A 21,009-nucleotide genomic window follows, 5' to 3' on the forward strand; every position below is an offset into this window, starting at 1 on the left:
GGAGAAAAATAATATAATGACACAGTTCTAATATTCCTGACATATACCCCCTTAACAAAAGTAAGTTATCAAATGCTTGGGAGTGAGATGCCTAAATTTGTTGCCATATACAAGAGCTATAAGCCCTTGTTGTAAAGTCTCTCAAAGCATAATTCTATCACAGAAATCATGTACCTTGTGATATTCAAAAACAATTTCTACCTAAAAAATCTTCAAAATCAATTGCCAAAAGCTTAAATGACCACTCGATACTTGTGAAAGCATTAAACATCAAATAAGGTTTAAGACGGTAGGCTCAAGATTGCAACAGTCATTTGGAACGAAATTTCTATCTCTGGTTCTTTTTTCTTAAAATTTACAATGCTGATTATGAGCAATGTGTCTGATTCAGAAACATCAGCCGACTTGGAATTACAACTTGCACCGCTGGGTTTGTTTGCAAATAAAATAAAACCAAGTAAAAAGCAGAGACATGATTATAAAAGATACTAGAATGTGGGAAAGAGATTAAACACTATTAAAATATTATTCCTAGGAATTAGAAATAATTTATAATTAATAATCATGAAATGCTGAAACAAATTAAAATTTCATTAATGAACAGGAATAATGAAGTAACATAAAAAAGATTGGGCTTGGGTTTTTCTACCACTGAAGATTAATAATTGCCTAAGGTCTATATTCAGAATTAAGACACACATTTGGTTGAGGGAAAGATAATTTATAGGGTGTGCAAACACTCTGTCATCTTGGACTGCAATCATGACATGAGCTAGATGCAATTTTCATTTCACTATCACTGGAGTCAGACTATTTCCACTACTGCCTATTTCATTATATGTACTAGAAAAAATAAAATGTGTCTTCCTAGAGGAAAAAAATGCAAAGTAAAAAAAAAGGCTTATTAAAAAAATAACAGTCTTCGGGAATACAAATGTTTAGTACCATATTGTCAAGTTAGTTAAGAAAAATTAACATCTAAAAGGGTCTAGTCCTTTAGGAAAGAACCAACAATAAGAAAGACAGACTTCCAGAATGATTTTTTTAAACAGTATTGTATAGGTACGGTGATTTACTATGGTTTTATTTTGTCAAGACTTCAAAAATCATTTTATTGGGTTTACATTCTGGATATCACATATGTGAAATAGTAGGTTGCTTACTTTATTTGCACAACAACAATATAGAAACTCTTTTTAAGAAATTGTATGTGGTATATCAGGATTCATTTTAAAAATAAATGTGTGAATTTTATAATATTAAAAAATAAGTTATAATATGTGCTCAGTTTTGTTCCTAAATTTCCAATTACAAATTATCAGTGCCCATTGACAGTGTTTCCCTAGATGGATTATCTGTTTCAGGTAGGAAACTCTTCAGGCTCCCTGAGCTACTCTGCTCAGAGAAGAGAGCTCCTCTTCTCTGATATACCAGCCAATGATATACCAGCCATTCGTCATAATGGATCCCATCTTGTCTCACAATTACTGTAGAGTAGAATTTTCTTTTTTTTTAAATTATTTATTTATTTACTCATGAGAGACACAGAGACAGAGAGAGGCAGAGACATAGGCAGAAGGAGAAGCAGGTTCCTCTCAAGGAGCGTGATGTGGGACTTGATCCCTGACCCCAAGATCACACCCTGAGCTTCAGGCAAACACTCTACTGCTAGCCAGCCACTCAGGCATCCCTAAAGTAGAATTTTCTATTCATTGTTATGTATGGAAAATTAAGGATAAATTATTTAACCAAAAAATTTTTAAAGATTTTATTTATTTATTCATAGAGACGAGAGAGAGGGGGGCGGGGCAGAGGCACAGGCAGAGGGAGAAGGAGGCTCCATATAGGGAGCCTGACGTGGGACTTGATCCAGGGTCCCCAGGATCACACCCCGGGCTGCAGGCAGCACTAAAACGCTGCGCCACCAGGGCTGCCCTATTTAACCAAAATTTTTAAACCGAATCTGTTTGAGTCCAGAATGTATCTTGCATTCTAGTCTATTATATGATGCATTTGGTCCTTAATGTGTCTGAGACATTAATACTGCTCATTTCAACAATATCACTATTTATTATTGCTTATTAAGTAAGGACTGCCCGAGGTGGAATAAAATCTTGAACCAGTCATTAATAAGACAAGTATTTACTATAACTATGAGCAGAAACGACTGTCAGCAAATTGAAAAAAATATTCTGTAGTAGAAAATACGACAAATTCTTGTTTGTTTTTAGGAATCCTTACAATAATACCTAACATTTATTAAGCAGATCAGTTATTATGTGTTGTGGCTGTCCTAAGATATACATATATAAGTACATGTATGCATCTGTAAATGAACATATACAGAGATTTTTTAATTAGTCTTATTCACAATTCAATGAGTTATTTGTTACTATGCAAATTTAATAGATATAGAAATCAAAGCATGGAAAGATTAAATGCCTTATCCAAGACTACACACCTAATATGTGATATAGGAGCATATGTACCTAAGTAAGCAATCTCACTCCAAAATCTATGATTTTTAACACTTAGCAGGATGTCTTAATATTTTGTTGTCTGAAAGTAGAGAAGTTTGTCATTTCCTGTTAACAAAATTGCTTACTTTTATGTACATGCAATCTTAGAGTGCAGTGGATCAATACCATGGCCACGATAAAAATCACATGCGTACACATGCAAAAAGAAAAAAAAAAAAAAAAAAAACTTCTCTTTCCATCTTCCAGGGAAACAACTATAAAAATGTTCAAGAATCACATTAGAACTTCACTGGGAAGTGGCTCAGTGTAATAAAAAAGTTTTGGGAACTGTGTTTGAGATTCACAGATCAAATAGCAGTGTGATGATGAGTAAGTTATTTTACTTTTCAGGTTCTAATTTTTTAGCTGTAAAATGTGAAATAATATCCATCTTACGATATTTTGTGAAAGAGAAATAATACATGTAAAAAAGTTGCCATTTTTTAGACAAAACAATGTATGACAAACAATGATGAATACATGCATCAATGAGAAGTAACCAGCAGAATTTATTTTTGTTTCCTTTGAAAATGTAAATACTGCCACATTGGAAATGGGGATTTTAGTTTCCAGCATTACCTTTTTAGCAAGAGTAGACTATCTGCAGTGGACTTTTCCCCAAGGAGAGCCTATAAAATACTGGGAAAGTTATAGGCTCTCTTATAATGGAGAAAGGGAACAAAAAGCCTCAAAGAGTCCCAAATACAAAATATACCTTCATGTTCTCAGTGCATTTTGAGTTACAGTAGACCCCAAGGAAAACAGCACGAATCTATTGAAAGCACTAAGTTAAGGCTTTATGACCACTCTGGGTAAAGTTCTATTTGCCCTGTATACAATGTAAATATAATCCCACTATTTATTCCATATATTTTAGTTGCTAAAACACAGTCAGGATCTCTGGCTCTAAGAGAAATGGGTTTTTGGTAGTAAGAATCTGTATTATCAACTCAAAATAAAAGAGCAATTTATCTATGAACCGATCACACATTAGGGAGAAAACTACTGTTCTAAATTATGTAACAGGAGTAAAAAAGTGATTCCAAGAAACTTCTAAGTCATCATTCAGAATGAAAGTTTTAAGTTTACTTAAATCATCTATGGCTTGTATAGACTTAGAAGATAACAAAATATTTTCAAAGTGCTGATCACACCCAAAAGTTGCATATATATCCTCAGAAGTATTTGAGTTGGGATATAGAAGAGCAATGTGGAGCGCTGCTTGCATTTAAATCTGCCATATTTGTTGTAGAAAAGAAACAGCCATATGGCCTTTATATCAAAATACTGGTCCTTGAAGACCGCCATTTGCATTTGCAACTCCTTTTTAATTTAAAATAAGCAGAGATGGTCTGTGCTTATGTTAATTATCCATGTCTTTCTGAATTAATTTCCTCAGACTCTGATTTTTTTTTAAAAATAGTATACATTTTATTTTTTTTTATTCTGTTTTGGTTTTTTTTTTTTTTTTTTTTTTTTTTTAAAGAAAGACGATGCAGGGCAAGAAAAGAATACACTAAGTTATAGAGGTGTTACTTTTAGAAAAATAAATTGATTTCAGAAGAAGTATATAGAGTAAATTGTGTTTCTCAAAAAAGTTGAGAAACACTTTTAGTTATCACCTATTGCATTGGCACACTACAAAAGTTTTCCATACTGGTTGCTGGTGAGACTGTAAGGAAAAGACTCCCTGGAGAAAATGCAAAATGGTTCAATCTCTGTGTAGGAGTTTGGTAATATCTAGCAAAATTACATATACTTTTCCACTTTGATCCAGCATCCCACTTCTAGGAAACTGCCATCAAAATGCAAAAGGACAAATGCAAGGCTATTCACACTGACACGCTGATTGTCATAGCAAAAGACAGACCATCACCCAAATGTTGATAAATATGAAACTGGTGGTTAAATTGTGGCAGATACACATAATGGAGTGCTGGATAAGTAAAAAGTGGAGTAAGGATGTCTCTCCTATAATACTTAAGGGTGACCTCCAGGATATATTGATAAGTTAATAAAAAGCAAAGCTGAGAAAAAAATATTATTCAGAATTCATCATTCTTAGTTATGTATTTATAAAATTCTATGATGTTTTTATAGTTTTATAAAGTTTTTAATATTTGGGCTGTGTCCTTATTTATCATGGGACTGAGAATTTTTTTTTTTTTTTTTTTTAATATTTTTTTTTTTTTTTAAGATTTTATTTATTTATTCATGATAGTCACAGAGGAGAGAGAGAGAGAGGCAGAGACACAGGCAGAGGGAGAAGCAGGCTCCATGCACCGGGAGCCCGACGTGGGATTCGATCCCGGGTCTCCAGGATCGCGCCCTGGGCCAAAGGCAGGCGCCAAACCGCTGCGCCACCCAGGGATCCCGAGAATGTTATTTCATAAAGATTTTCCCAATTTTGTTACACGATGAGAATTTAAACTTGGAAAAATAAACTTACTAGATTTATTTTGCATGTCTTATACCAAATTCCAAATACATTTTGCTGGATGTGATAGTCATCCTGAAACTACATTAAACAATATTAAATCCAAAGTTCATGGTTTATGCATAAACTTTTTTTCATTTTACACTTAAATCTTATTTTCCACGGTTATTTACTTAGATCCTATGTTTTATCTCCAACCCATGTGATCATTTCTGATTTTGAAAGGAATGCCACATACACTGGTAAATTTCATTACATGGACAGCCATTATAGGAAGTTCATTTCACCAATCTTTTATAATTTTTCAGTTATTTATAGTCAACTATCACCTAGTTTGTCCAACCATGTAAATGCTTGTTATTTTTTGATTATATGAAGCACTGTTGTATTGTTTTGTCAAACAACATACAGAAGTTATAAACTATAATGGACCATGAATTTTTTTCTAAGTTAAGCTTTGTTGACAAATGGAGAATATGTGTATAACTTAAGTTACATATATTTTTGAAAATAGTATAGCAATTTCAATAAATTTGAACTTCTTTAATAATAATATAACAGATGTACTAAAACAAACATGCAGCTAAGAAATATTTCAAATTCAGGGTTTTTGCAAAGTGTTCTTGGTGTCAACTTTTTTCAGGGGAAAGATAAACACAGCAGTTTGCAGAGAGATTTTGAAAAATGACATTTTCTAATCTCTAATCAAGCATTCTTCACTGGCTTCTTCTGGAGTTGTCCACTAGCAGGAATAATTCTAAGGAGAATGACATTTACCATGTAAACTTGACCAGGGTGGATCACAAAAGGAAGCTCTCCAGGCATGCAAAATCCTTATTGTTTATTAGACTAATTAACTGTATAAGACTAGATAAGCAACTATTCCTTACATATTGTTAAAATCATCAGTTAATATTTAATTATAAAGACTGTTTTTTCAAATGAATTGTTAAGTTTACTTAGGTTAGTAAACCACCCTAGCTGATTTAGTAATTTCCACTCTTCCACTGTACTTTATCTTACATTGATCATGACTGAATTTTTGATTGCTAGGAAGAAATTTAACTAAGTAACCATGATCACAGCTACACCAATGCCCCAAATATTATTTTAAAAGTATGTGAAAAGATATGCTCTTTATTTGAAAAGATATGCTCCAGTTTTACATAAGCAAACCACTCAAATATAAAGTTCAACTTTGGATAACTCACATAAGTATCTCCTAGGGAAAGGAAATATTATACAGCATAAGACAAAAATATTTTCTTTCCAGTTGGGCATTAGTAGTTGTAAACTTTTTGAATGAATAGTTCCTCTCTGACACTAACACTTGCACTCAAAATCTAATTAGTTTTTGCTGATGCAACGAGAGATTTTATCAATTCTAAACCAAGTCCCCCACCCCCCACCCCCTGCACTAGTAATATATATTTGAAAGAAGTGTGGTTTAGAGAGTACTAAATCCAAGATCTTACCATGAACTTGTTCTAATCACTGGAACTACCTAGTAGCCTGTCTACCAATGTGGTCAACTTGTCAGACAAGGAGATGAGGATTATGATTACATAACACATTACTTCTTGATGTATCCCATCAACTCAACAGGACATACAGTGTGTAGGTCTTATTTTGATTCCTTTTTCACTGAAATATGGTTATGTGGGAAGTATTACTATAAATCTTTTTGTACCTGAAGTATTAACTTCGCCATCCAGAGAATTTTCTCTGGAAAAAAGAGAAGTTTAATAAATCAATATCATACTGCTTTTTCACTTCTAGAGATCAGTGAGAAAGCTGATTTTTCCAAGAATTTGACCCATCCAACAGTAGAAAAGCATACATTAATTTCAAAGCTTCTATAAATCTTTGCAAAATGAAGTATTGTCCCTTCAGAAATTTTATGTTCTGATGAGACATTCTAATTGGGCTGCATTTCTAACACATGAGTGACTTTTCATATTGTTGGGAAACGGGAGAAAAAAGATAAAAATAACATTATCTTAAGGCTAAGGAAATCTGGAAAAATTTTAAAAGATTTTATTTATTTATTCATGAGAGACACAGAGAGACCAGAGACATATGTAGAGGGAGAAGCAGGCTCCTTGTGGGGGGCCAGTGCAGGACTAGATCTCAGGACCCTATTTCAAAAGTCCTTCTAGTTATCCTTGTAATCTTTGTGTTAATAGAATTTTGTGTAACTAACCAAGATAGTTAGAAAACAAAGTATGAATGACTTTGTATCACTCTTCCCCAGAAACAAGTACCCATGAAACAAACATCATTTCATAAGTCCCAAAGTTATAGACAGAGATCAATAAGAAAGCATAGAGTGTCTAAAGCATAACTGAGAGAAGAGAAAAAAGACATGGTAGAAACAATGACAATACCAAGAACTCTAGTACTCTTGGGTATCTAGCCCATCAAGAGGAAAAAATTGTGTAAGAAAAATATCACTTTGAAGGCAAGACAGCTATTGCTTTTTTGCACACTGGTTGCATACTGGGTGTTGAAGCAACTGTGTTTTATTTTTTCTTACTAGAAATCTGATTATAGGGTTTATCCAATATAGATACAGTCTCTGTATGAAGAAGGGATGCTTATAGATAGCTACAAACAATTTATTTTTTTCTTTTTTTATTACCTTAATTAAAAACATTTTATGGCTAAAAAATGCTAACCATCATTTGAGCATTCATGGAGTTAAATTTCTTTTTTTCTGGGAGAAGGTCTTGCCTTGATGTTGATAGCTGTTGACCGATTAGAGTGGTTAATGAAGGCTGGGGTGGCTGGGCATTTTTTTAAAAAAATGAGATTAATGAAGTTTGCTGCTATTGACTTCTCCTTTCATGAATGATTTCCTTGTAGGATATGATGCTGTTTGATAACAATGCTGACTTTTTTTATAGACTCTCTCCACTTCCATTATGGTAGTCACCACGAGGCTGCAACCAAAGATTAATCTCTTTAATTGCACATAGTGAATGGAGACTGAGCTGCTTTATTTATGAAATTAAATTGCCTTCTTCTTTTAAATTCCTTTGCTTATTTTTGTTGTTATCAGATGATATGTTAGCAAAATGTTGCAGTATTGAAATGTCAATATTCATTTATAAAATTCACTGTGATGCTTTAAACGGACCCAACCAGCATAAAATGATTTGTATGCAAAACACTTAGTGTCTAATCAGAGTCATAAATTTGAGTGAACATTTAATCAATTAGGTTTATGTGAGTCACTGGCAGTTTATAAGATTCTGTGATGATACAAAATGCAGAATAAATAATACATATATTAGGAATTTTCCAAATTAAATTCACTGAATGAGTTTGTTGCACAAACAATGAACATGCAATTAAAATAGTGGGCCATATTCTACTTCTAAAAGGCAATTTAAAAACTGGTGAATCATAAGATATTAAAAAAAATAACTTTTCTTTTCTAAAAATCTTGCCTTATTTTACTTTTGCCTGGTAGACACATGGAAGGTATCACTTATACGAAGTTTCTTAAATAATATACTCTAAATATGTTAACTTCAAACATAAGAGTTATTACTATGAAATATTCATGTGATGATTTTACTCATTCTCTGTATCAATTAAATGAAGTGTAATATTCCTGATGTGCAAGGGAAATAATTAGAAATCAACACTCTCAATTTTCTTCTATAAATGAATAACGATAAACATTTTATTTGATAGACACTAACAGCAGGATACCAGAGCAGAAATCATTACTTTATCATTCAATGTACTCTAGTCCTAGGACAAATTTTGGAAGCACGGCTACATAGATATTATTAAAAATACCCACCACTGTTTTTAAACTAAGACAGTCAAAAAGAGTATTTTCAGTGCTTTATTCCCTCATCCAACTTCCCTCAGAGTTCTGAGAATTAGACAAGAGGTTATCATGGAAAGTGGGGGTGAAAATGAGTTCAAATTCACTCAAGTTCACTCAAGTTTCTGAGTCAGAGGGAAATTTATATAGGGAATCATGGTGAGGTAACCAAATGGAGAAAAGATAAGACCCAGAAATGTTGTAGTTTTTCTGCTAAGTTTCTTTGTGGCCTTATAAAGCTCAGCCTTTGGGGTTTAATCTTCTCATCTGTAAAATGAAAAGGTAGTACTAGTGTTTAACAAGATAACTTCAGAGTTGGCTTTTGACTATTACTACTTTATATTTTTTAAGCTTTTATTTATTTATTTTAGAGAGAGAATGGGGGGTACAGAGGGAAAGGGAGAGAATCTTAAGTAGACTGAGTCAGAGCCTAACATGGGGCTCAATCTCATAACCCTGAGATCATGACCTGGGCTGAAATCAAGAGTTGGATGCTTAATTAACTGAGCTATCCAGGTGCCTCTGAATATTACTACTTTAATATTAAATAGTGCAAAAAGCTAAGGAATGTAATCAATATAACTTTGCTACAGTAAATTCAGGCATAAGAAGAATAATCTTAGAAGGATGATCTGAGATGTGAGGAATGTAATGAATAAAGAATGATCTGGGGAGCAAGTAAGCTTGTAAAAAACAAATAACTTAGTTGATGTAAGATAATAAAAATATCCTTACAAATGATTATCACAATATGTACAATAACATCAATAATTAATTTTAAAATTAAAAAAAAACACTAAAAATACTAGAAAATAATAGTATATCAGAACAAGGATGATGAGAATAAGTGTTATAAGATCCTTTGTTATTGGGAGGCCTGGGTTGCTCAACGGTTAAGTGTCTGTCTGCCTTCTGGCTCAGAGTGTGATCCTGGAGTCCTGGGAACGAGTCCCACATTGGGCTACCTGCATGGAGCCTGCTTCTCCCTCTGCCTGTGTCTTTGCCTCTCTTTGTGTGTCTCTCATGAATAAATAAATAAAACCGTTAAAAAAAGATCCTTTATTATTAAGGAGAGAAGTTTAATATTTATTAAATGGAATTTGCTAGGTTAGGAACAAATGATAGTTTTAAAGCAACTAGTTGCTATGTGGAAAAATGAAAATGTATACCTAATTTCTATCATGCAGTTTCATAGGGAGGAAATAAAAATAAAACCTCACCAAGTCTTCACATTAAAGATTGAAGTGTAGGGATCCCTGGGTGGCGCAGTGGTTTAGCTCCTGCCTTTGGCCCAGGGCATGATCCTGGAGACCCGGGATCGAATCCCACGTCGGGCTCCCGGTGCATGGAGCCTGCTTCTCCCTCTGCCTCTCTCTCTCTATCTCTCTCTCTCTCTGTGTGACTATCATAAATAAATAAAAATTAAAAAAAGATTAAAAAAAAAGATTGAAGTGTAAAGGCAAATATATATTAGCTTCTATTGCTACATTGAAAGTCACACCATCTTAGTGACTTAAAACAATATCCATTTTTGATCTCACAGTTCTATAGGTCAGGTGTCCAGATAAGCTCAGATACGGTCTTTGCTTAGGTTCTCACAAGATCACATCAAGTTGTTGGCCAGACTGGGCTCTTACCTGGAGGCCTAGGGGGAAAATACTCTTTCAGGATTACTCAGGTTTTTTGGCTGAATTCCGTTCTTTGTAGTTTTAGGACTGAGGTCCCCGTTTCCTTGCAGGCTATTTGCAGGAGCCACACTGAACTTCTAGAGACCTCTACATTTCTAATCATATGGATCCTCCACGATTAAGCTGCAACAGTACACCAAACCCTCCTTGTGCTTTGAAACTCTGACTTCTGCTTCTGCTACCTGGAGGAAATTTTCTGCTTTTAACAGGCTCCTGGTAAGCTCACCAGGAGATTTCTGAATCCCCACCAGGAGATTTCTGAATCTTAAGGTCAACTAACTGGGACTTAAATTATTTCTGTAAAATCACTTCATAACAGTTCCTAGTTTAGTGTTTGATTCCAAGTGACCAGAACCTTGGGTAATGAACATATTTAGAATTATGTCTACTACTCAAAACTTTTAACTATTATTTATTTATTTATTTATTTAGTTTATTTGAGAGAGAGATAATGAAAGAGAGCTTGGGGAAGGGAGGGGAGAGGGAGAAGGAGAAGTAGACTCCCTGCTGAGACTAATACCTGAGCCAAAGGTAGATGCTCAACTAACTGAAACACCCAGGAGCCCCAAATTTTAGTATTTTAAGAAAAAGTATGAAAGAAGACATGAGGTACTAAAAATAGATAAATTATTAGATAACACAAAATGCAAAGCCTCTTTTATCCAAATTCCTTAACATAGAGAAGTCATTTCCAGTACTTAAAACTGACAAAAAAATAGTATCCAAAATATAGAAAGAAGTCTACAAATTAAGAAGAAAAAGTACAATAGCTCGATACAACAATAATGGCCAAAACATGATCAGACATGTTACAAAACAGGCCATCTGTAAAGTTTTTTAACAAGTCAGAAGATACTCAAAGTTGGGGAGCATGGGTGGTTTGGTTGGTTAAGTGGCTGACTCTTGATGTCAGCTCAGGTCTTGGTCTCAGGGGCACGGAGCCTACTTTAAAAAAAATTTAAAAAGATGCTGAAAGTCATTAATCATCAGAGAAAATGTAAAACTAGGCTTCAGTAACATTCAATATTACCGTATTAGATAAAGCAATTAGCAGCCTACCAAAGTGGTAGATGGCTTATTTAAAACTGGAAACATCTTTAAAAAGCTGCAGAAATGAACATATCTAAACTTAAGCAGAGCCTCCCTCCCAGAAAGAAAAAAAACAAAACAATAAAACCAAACAGTTATACAACTGTCACTGACACCCCCACCCTGCCCCCAGAAGGATTTTCCTATTTGAAAGAGGACTGATTTAGCACTTGGGAGTATGAATTCAGCCACCATAATTTCACCCCTACAGAGAAACTTCCAGTCAGGAAGAAGGCAGATTGCCTCTTCCCATTAGCATCAAGAAGCCCAAGAGAACTTTTCATGTTGATGCCCCCAGCCCTGGAGCCCTGAGGGTTTTTTTCTTTTTTTTCTTTTCTTTTCTTTTTTTCTTTTCTTTTCTTTTCTTTTTTTTCTTTTCTTTTCTTTTTTCTTTTCTTTCTTTTCTTTTCTTTTCTTTTTTTCTTTTCCTTTTCTTTTTTCTTTTCTTTTCTTTCTTTTCTTTTCTTTTCTTTCTTTTCTTTCTTTTCTTTTCTTTTCTTTCTTTTCTTTCTTTTCTTTTTTTTCTTCTTTTCTTTCTTTTTTTTCTTTTTCTTTTTCTTTTTTTTTTTTTTGTTGAGTCATTATATAAACCTTAACTCTGGTTACTTATTAAGTTACTCATTAGTGAGTGCAAATGTATGCAATTATAAATATGCCCTGTCTTTTCTCCTGATAATTTATTATCAGCTAATCCATAGTCCTCTCCCTGCTCAACTCAAAATTAAGATTGTAGGAAAAAATCTTTTTCTCCCCAAAAAAATGGCAAACATCAAGAATTTTAACAACACCTATAGTTGGTGACAATTTAGAGAAAATCCTTATGCAATTGGTGGTGAGAGTATAAATTAGTATATTTGGAAAACAAATTGTCAGTTTTGAAAACAAATTACCATTATTTTATAAATCTGAACTTGAACATATCCATGTGGCCATGCAGTTCCCCATCTATATGGATTTTAGAAAATCTGTGACCATGCAGTTACTCATCTACATGGATTTTAGAAAATCTGCATAAATGCAGCAAGAAGCACAAAAACATGCTTCTTGTGACAAAAACAAGAGTCTTAGGTCATAAAAACTTGTTTATAACAAAAATAAAAAAAAATCCAAATGTCTGCCTAAAGTAGCATAAATAAAATGTATCTTTTTTATACAGCTTAGTTGTGTATACACACACACACACTCACACACACATGGGATATTCTATACACACACACACACACACAGAGAGAGCAGGATATTATATGAAACACATCCAAAACTTTACTTTCAGGACAGATTTATACTCTAAAAAATAAGTAATGGCTAATATGTCAACTTTACTGTGCCATCGGGTTCCCAGATGGACAAAGATTATTCTCTATGGTATTTTTAAAATTTTATTTATTTATTCATTAGAGACACAGATAGAGAGGTAGAGACATCGGCAAAGGGAGAAGTAGGCTCCCTGCTGGGAGCCCAATGCTGACTTGATCCCAGGACCTGGGGATCACTACCTGAGCCAAAGGCAGATGCTCAACCATTGACCCAACCATGTACCCTGAATATTCTGTATGTTTCTGTTAATATTTGAACTGGTTCAGCTGAGTAAAGCAAATTATCCTCATATAGTGTGGGTGGGCCTAGCTGGCTGCCTTTGAACTTTTTCTACAACATTGTCTCTTCCTGCATGAAAGTTTTTAAACTTTCAAACTGTAACCTCAATTCCCCCTGGATTTCCTGCACTACCGGTCTGTTTTACAGAATTTGGACTTACCAGCTTTCACAACTACATAAGTTAATTCCTTATAATAAATCTCTCTCTCTCTCTCTCTCTCGATATAGATATATAGATGCTATTGATCTGTTTCCTTAAAGAACTCTAATATGGATCACAATTTTTTGTGGATTATGTAGGCATTGATATTTACTATATTATTAATTAAAACAGAGTGATTCTTAAAATATTTATTTATTAATTGAAAAATAACAATAAGAACTCCATGGTATGTTAGCATCAATGACCAAATTTCATATTAGAAAGTATTTTACCAAAAATATTACTGGTGAAAAGCATACCAAATGCTGGTGAGGTTGTGGAGCAATAGGATTTTGCATTTATTGTTGGCACAGACACTTTGGCGCTTCATTACAAAACTGAACATATTTCTTCCATATGTTCCAGCAATTTTGCTCCTTGGTAACCACCCAAAGAACTTGTAAATGTCTGTCCACTCAAAAACTTGTACACATATGTTTATAACAGTATTACTTTTAATTGCCCAAACTTGGAAACACCCAAGATGTCCTTCAGTGGGTGAATGGATAAATAAACTGTGGAATATATAGACAATGGAATATTATTCAGCACTAAAAAGAAATGAGCTATTGGGCCAAAAGGACATGGAAGAATCATAAAGTATATGACTAGGTGACAGAAGTCAGTCTGAAAAGGCTACATACTGTATGATTCCATTTATGTGGCATTCTGTGAGAGGTAAAACTATGGGGACGATAAAAAGGTCAGTGTGTTCCAGGAGTAAGGGTGGGTGGAGGGTGAATAAGTAGAACACAAGGAATCTTTAGGACAGTTTAAATACTCCATATGATATACAGTAATGAAGGACATATGTCATTATACACTCATCCCAACCCATAGAAAGTACAATACCAAGAGTGAACCCGGAGGTAAATGTAGGTTTATCAGTTGTAACTAATGTGAGAGAGGTTGATAATGGGAGAGGCTGCACATGTGGGAACAGGGTATGGTATATAGGAAATCCCTGTACCTTCTCATCAATTTTGCTATGACCCTAAGACTTCCCTGAAAACATAAAATCTTTAATTGGTGAGAGGAATGGCATTGCTCTACACGTTTGCAAACTTTTTAAAACCTGCCTTTATAAAAAATAGCTGCTTATACCTTCAAACTATTTTTGATATGTTGTTCTGGTGAATTAATGGAGATTTGTTTAACTTATACTTTTAACTTCTACTTTTTAACTAGCATATAAATTATGTGTGTTTAACTTATACTTTTTAACTAGCACATAAATTGTGTGTTCCTTTTATTATCAACTATAACATAAATGGTATTAAAATATATGAATTAGTGCTTTTCTTGTATATTTCTAGCTCTCTTTCAGTCAGTGAAAAATTATTTTGCATCTGCACTCTAACATTTTTCTTTTTTTTTTAAATATTTTATTTATTATTTATTTATTTAAGTCACAGACAGAGAGAGAGAGAGAGAGGCAGAGACACAGGCAGAGGGAGAAGCAGGCTCCATGCACTGGGAGCCCGATGTGGGATTCGATCCCGGGTCTCCAGGATCGCGCCCTGGGCCAAAGGCAGGCGCCAAACCGCTGCGCCACCCAGGGATCCCTCTAACATTTTTCTAAAAAATACTTTTCATCTATTGTACTCAGGATTGGGTACTGCTATAGAGACCACATCTTTCACCATAATGATTTATCTTTTTTTTAAGATTTATTTATTTATTTATTTATTTATTTATTTATTCTTGATAGACATAGAGAGAGAGAGAGAGAGAGAGGCAGAGACACAGGCAGAGGGAGAAGCAGGCTCCATGCAGGAAGCCTGATGTGGGACTTGATCCCGGGTCTCCAGGATCAGGCCCTGGGCCAAAGGCGGCACTAAACCGCTGAGCCACCCAGGCTGCCCTCTCACCATAATGATTTAATCATGAAAGGGGCCTATGTGTCGTGATCAACAGACCAATCAAAAATATGCCTTTCTTTTCTTACCATTATATAATATTCTTAGTATTTGACAATGGTGCTTGAGACTGAGCAACAAATGTACCTCTCCTCCCATGCATCACTTCCAATTTATGCTTCCCACTGCATCCTATAATTGAACGAATGACCTGGCACCCCATCCAGTTACCAAGAGACCAAAATCCTTTAACAAATGACATGCAGATGATAAAATTGTACTTCAAGATTAACACATTCTAAGGCAAACTGAATTCTTCTATCAGCTCCAAAATCACTCCTATGACACTGTTCTCTACCTCAGGAAGTAGAGCTACCATTCATCCAGATGCTTGGGGAAACAAAACAAACAGAACTAATAAGTGAACTAGAACTTGAAATTGTTATCTCTCAGAAACAATCCATCAGCAGTGACTTAGGCTCTGCTTTCAAAATCTATCCCATATGTGATCACTGCCTTCCACCATGTCAGCTAACTACTATAGTCGCAAGCTCCATCATGTTTGTTCAGGACAGCTCAATAGTCTACTAACTGAGGCCCTGCTTCCACTCTTGCTTTGCTCTGCTCTATACAGAGATGAGAAGGATCCTACTAAAATATATATTGGGTCATGTCAGTCTCCTGATCTAAGCCTGCTATTGGCTTTCTGTATCTCTCAAAGGAAAACCTACTGCCTGAATGGTGGCTTCTGTCTACATTGTCATTTCAAATCTATCTTATTCTCACTCCTGCTCAGTCACTTGCTGCTTAAAAAATCCCAAACACCCCCCCACACACACACCCTTTCTTGGACCTAGGCACTTACATTCCTTCTCCCTGAAATGTTTGTTCAGGTGCCTTTCTCCCTTCTTTCATTTCTCTCCAAAAATGCTCTTTCTTCAATGGGACCTTCCTGACTACCTGACAGGGAATACCAAGCTACCCCATTCTATTTCCCATTACCTTGCCTTGCTATAGCATGTATATTTCTACTTATTGTGATGTATTTTATATGTGTATGTATATTTATACATTTAATTTTAAAAATTCTCTTAACTATGTCTATATTTGTGTACACTTTTTATTTATTTATCTTTTTACATATTTATTTTATTTTAGAGAGAGAGAGAGAGAATGAGGGGAAGGGAGGACACACGAAGAGAAAGGGAGAGAATCCACAAGCAGACTCCCTGCTGAGTGAGGAGCCTGAGATGGGGCTCCATCTCACTACTCCGAGATCATGACCTGAGCTGAAATCAAGAGTCTGATGCTTACATGACTGAACCACCCAGATGCCCTATATGTGTATGCTTTTTAAATTTAAGATCTGTATCCCTTGCTAGTTTGTTAGGATTCTATTTTGTCAACATGTTCCTCTCTAATATGTAGAGCAGAGCCTATTCATTTTATTTTTATTATTTTTAAAGGATTTATTTATTAATTTCAGAGAAAAAAAGTATGTAAGTTGAAAGAGATGCCAAGGGAAAGGGGAAGCAGACCTCCCCTCTGAGTGCAGAGACCAATGCAGGGCTCCATCTCTGGACCTGGAGATCATGACCTGAGCCTAAACCAAAAGTCGGTCACTTAACTGACTAAGCCACCCAGGTGACCCAGGGCCTATTTATTTTAAACATTCAGCATATTTTTGTGAATTAATTAATTAATTACTCTATAAGTAAGACATTTCTCTGAATCAACATCAGGTTCCTTAATCTTTGCTCTTCCATAAATTTTACACTTTCTTGTTCCACTGCTCTAAGATCGACATAGATGTACATATAGATATAGATTCTTAGCCCAGGCTGCTATAACAAGATATAGACCTTTCTTGACTTACAGTGGAATTATGTCTAGATACACTCATCATAAATCGCAATATCATAAGTCAAAATGCATTTAATACATCTAAGCTATTGAACATTATAACTTAGCCTAGCCTACTTTAAAGATGGTAAGTACCTGAGCCTAGAGTTGGCCATACCATCTAACACAAAGCCTATTTTACAATAAAGTGTTGAATATGTCATGTGATTTATTGAATACTGTACAGAAAGTGAAAAACAAAATGGTTGTACCTTGTAATCACGTAGCTGACTGGGAGGTCAGGCCACTGCCATCGCCCAGGGACACAAGAGAGGGCCATACACCATATTGATTGTTAGCCCAGGAGAATAGCAGAACTCAAAATCTGATTTGCAGTTTCTGAAGAATGCATATCACTTTTGCACCATCGTGAAATAAAAAAATAGTAAGTCAAAACATCCTAAATTAAGGATCATCAGTATCATAAATAGTGTGTCTCAAACACTTCTAGAGGCTGGTAATCTCAGGATCAAAGTGCCAGCAGACTCAGCGTGTGGTGAGATACTTCTTCCAGGTTTGCGATCTTCTTGCTATATCCTCATATGGCAGAAAAAGAGAGATAGGTAACTTTCTAGTTTTGTCTTATAAGGACACTACTCCCATCATGGGAGCTACGTTTCCCTGACCTCCGCTAAACCTACAACCTCCCAAAGACTCCCAAAGACTTTTAATATCATTACAGTAGAGATTAGAGCTTCCACATATGAATTTTTAGAGAATGCATTCAGTTTGTAATATAAATATATATAATTATAATACATGTATACATATACATATATATACATATATATATATTTGCTGGTGAATATATTTATTAATCCTCTTTCCCTCATACCTTATACTTACCATGGCTTCTACTATGCATAATTTTGGTTGCATTATAGACTTTATCTTATGCCTTCACTCTGTGTGCCTCTCAGTATCTATATTACTTGGCAGGTTTGTGTCTACTAACCCCTCCATTTGGTCCACAGCTCAGATTAAGACAGTCTTAAACTAGACACTAATCTGTGGTGAGATGATGCTCTGAGAACAGTTCTTATAAAATTGTGTTCATTATGTAGATTGCTAAGAGTGTATACTGGCAGGAGAAAGCCCTACTTTAAACATAATAGGAAAAATTTTAAATTATGATTTATAATGCATTAGTGATTTATTTATTATTATTTATTATTATTATTTATTATTATCTCAGTTATTCATAATTGAGACATTAGTGTTGACTAGCAATCACACTAAGCTTTATAGTCCATTTATTCTATTTGAAAATCATACCTTTTGCTCTATCCTGAAACTTCCAAATTTACCCCCTATCTTCGTCTCAGCTGACTTTATGTTCTGATTATCTACTGCTGCATAAAGAACCACCATACAATGTAGGGCTTAAACACCATATTCCATCTGACCACAAAGTATTTACAACTCCCCACATTTCCTCTCAATTGTTCTTAAAAATATACCAGTCTCACCCTTAGATCATCTTCCTTCCTTGTATTTTATTATATGCAGCTAAACAATTTGGAATTATATGCAGTTAAACAATTTGGAGATTTGTGTCTAAATATCCATAGTCAGATCCAATAACTCATTAGGTAAAATTTCTATATACCACAGCACAGGCAACAGTTTGATTAGCTTCCTGCCATCCACAAACACTAGTCATCTTTTTTCCCATCCCTCAATAATATTTTTCTCATTTTCTTTAAGTTCTTTGAGTAACTGCAGACTGCCTTTTCCAAGTTGAGTGTTTTATTATTACAGCATCCCATTCCTGATAATAAATTTGTTCCAATATGTGTAAAACACCACCACAAGATGTAGTGGAATATAAAACCAACAGTCCTTTATTTCATTTATGAAAATGTGATTTGGGATCCAAAATGGAAATGGGTTGTTTCTGTTCTACGTGATATCAGTTGGGTGGTTCCAAGTTAGGTCACAAACTGTCAAGTTAGTCAACAGAATTTGACAATAATTATGGATTCCAATGAAGCATGTCCTATATGGGGAAAATGACCAGAAAGGAATCAGATCTTGAACAACTTCCAAAATACTTCACTCTTATTTTACATCCCCAGGACATTACATTGAAAATGGAATCTGCACCCCGACTCCCCAGCTCAGCTTCTTTATAACAGAAGTGAATGAAGAGGAGGTTATTTATTCAAGGTGCCTGTCACATCTACATACTCTGACTCAGAATTTTTCCTGTTCAAAATACTGGAGTAAGGATTTTCCTACACGATATTTTCTTGAGCTGATTCGTAAAATGATAGGTTATAAGTTCTATTAAGTTTCTGAAATTGTATGGAATAATGCACACATGCATTTTTCTTAAGTATAAATCCATAGGAAATGTCTTTGTCCTGAGTAAATTCAATGAGCTATGTCCATATTTTTTTTAGAGTCTTCTCTGCTAGTCAATGTCAATATTCCTCTCCTTTCTAGACCCCTGCCCAGTTTGCATTGTAATATACTAGTTGAGTGGACTTTCTTCTTTTCTACCTTTATCTGAATTTATATCTTCTGTCTAAATTCTATTTGCAATAAAATCTCAGTAATGCTCATCTCTGGTCATTATATCTGCAATTCTCGTATTCTCCTTGGAGTCTGATGTTATATTTTAGTGCTTCAATTATTTTTGTTATTTACCTAATGTGTGCATATATTTGACACAATAATGACATTGGTTAAATGTGTGTTAAATGATTGACTTAGCATATATTTTGTCTTCCAAATTAAATTATAAGCACATGATCAGAGAACATTAAGTGTTGTTAGATATTAAAAAAAAAAAAAAAAAGGATCTCATGGGTGGCTCAGACGATTAGGCTTCTAACTTCTGATCCTCAACTCAGGTTTTGATATTAGGGTTGTGATTTCAAGCCCCACATTGGGAAAGCCTACTAAATTTTTTTTAATTGAAAATAAATGAATGAGTTATCTGTGTGTGTGTGAGAGAGAGAGGAAGACAAAGAGAGAGACAGGGACAGAGAGAAGATAAAGAGACAAAACAGAGGGTGTCCTTGAGAACTGATGGAGATACTTTATGTTTCTAAATGATCAGCTTTCTCCCAGATTTAAATCCTATGATAGTATGATTCAGTTTTTTTCCCTTTTCGAAGACAGATAAGAAAATGTTCATGTGTTATAGCTGTTTTATTTTTATTTACATTTCAGATCACTTCCTATCTCTTAAGTTTGATAATGCTAATATTAAGCATGAAAAATGAACCTTCAATTAGCTAAGCGTTTTTCATTATTTGTTTTAATTTTAAATATAAACGATCATCTTAGTTGGCTTCAATTTCTGTAACAAAATTCCATACACTGAGTGACTTAAACAGCAAACATTTCTTTCTTTTTTTTTTTTTTTTTTTTTTTTGCAAACATTTATTTCTTACAGTTTTGACAGCTCTGATGTCCAAGATCAAGACACTGGCAGATTCAGTTTCTGATGAGAGCCCTCCTCCTAGCTTGTGGATGGCTGCCTTCTCATTGTGTCCTCACATGGCAGAGAGAACTGAGAACTCTGATTCTTGTAAAAGGACACCATTCCATCCTGGGGTTCCACTCTCATGACCTCATCTAAATTCAATCACTTGCCAAATGCCTCACCTCCTACTATCACCACTTTGAGAGTTACGGCTTGGACATATGAATTTTGGGAGGACACAAACATTCAGTCCATAACAATAACTTAGATTTATTTGTAGGGAAGGAGCTATTCATGGAGGAATAACTAAAATGTATAAAGGAAGGTTGAATGTTTAAAGAATAAGTTCTAATGGATTTAATAGCTAATATCAGGGTTAGATCAGTCACAAATGAGTTTCCAGAGCTCTATCATTCTTATAAGTGTTTGTTTGTTTGGGT

General features: G+C 34.6%; 1 long non-coding RNA gene across 1 annotated transcript; it reads right to left on the reverse strand.

The window, feature by feature from the left end:
- Window positions 1–7,542: 7,542 nt before the first annotated feature.
- LOC140621506 (uncharacterized) lies at window positions 7,543–20,640 on the reverse strand. The gene is made up of 4 exons (XR_012021241.1): window positions 20,538–20,640; window positions 17,346–17,670; window positions 10,018–10,199; window positions 7,543–7,898 (listed from the first exon to the last, which is right to left on the reverse strand). It is a non-coding gene; the product is annotated as an uncharacterized lncRNA (long non-coding RNA).
- Between the last annotated feature and the right edge of the window lie 369 nt (window positions 20,641–21,009).

This window comes from Canis lupus, chromosome 30 (assembly GCF_048164855.1).
Source record: "Canis lupus baileyi chromosome 30, mCanLup2.hap1, whole genome shotgun sequence".
Lineage (NCBI taxonomy): Eukaryota > Metazoa > Chordata > Mammalia > Carnivora > Canidae > Canis > Canis lupus.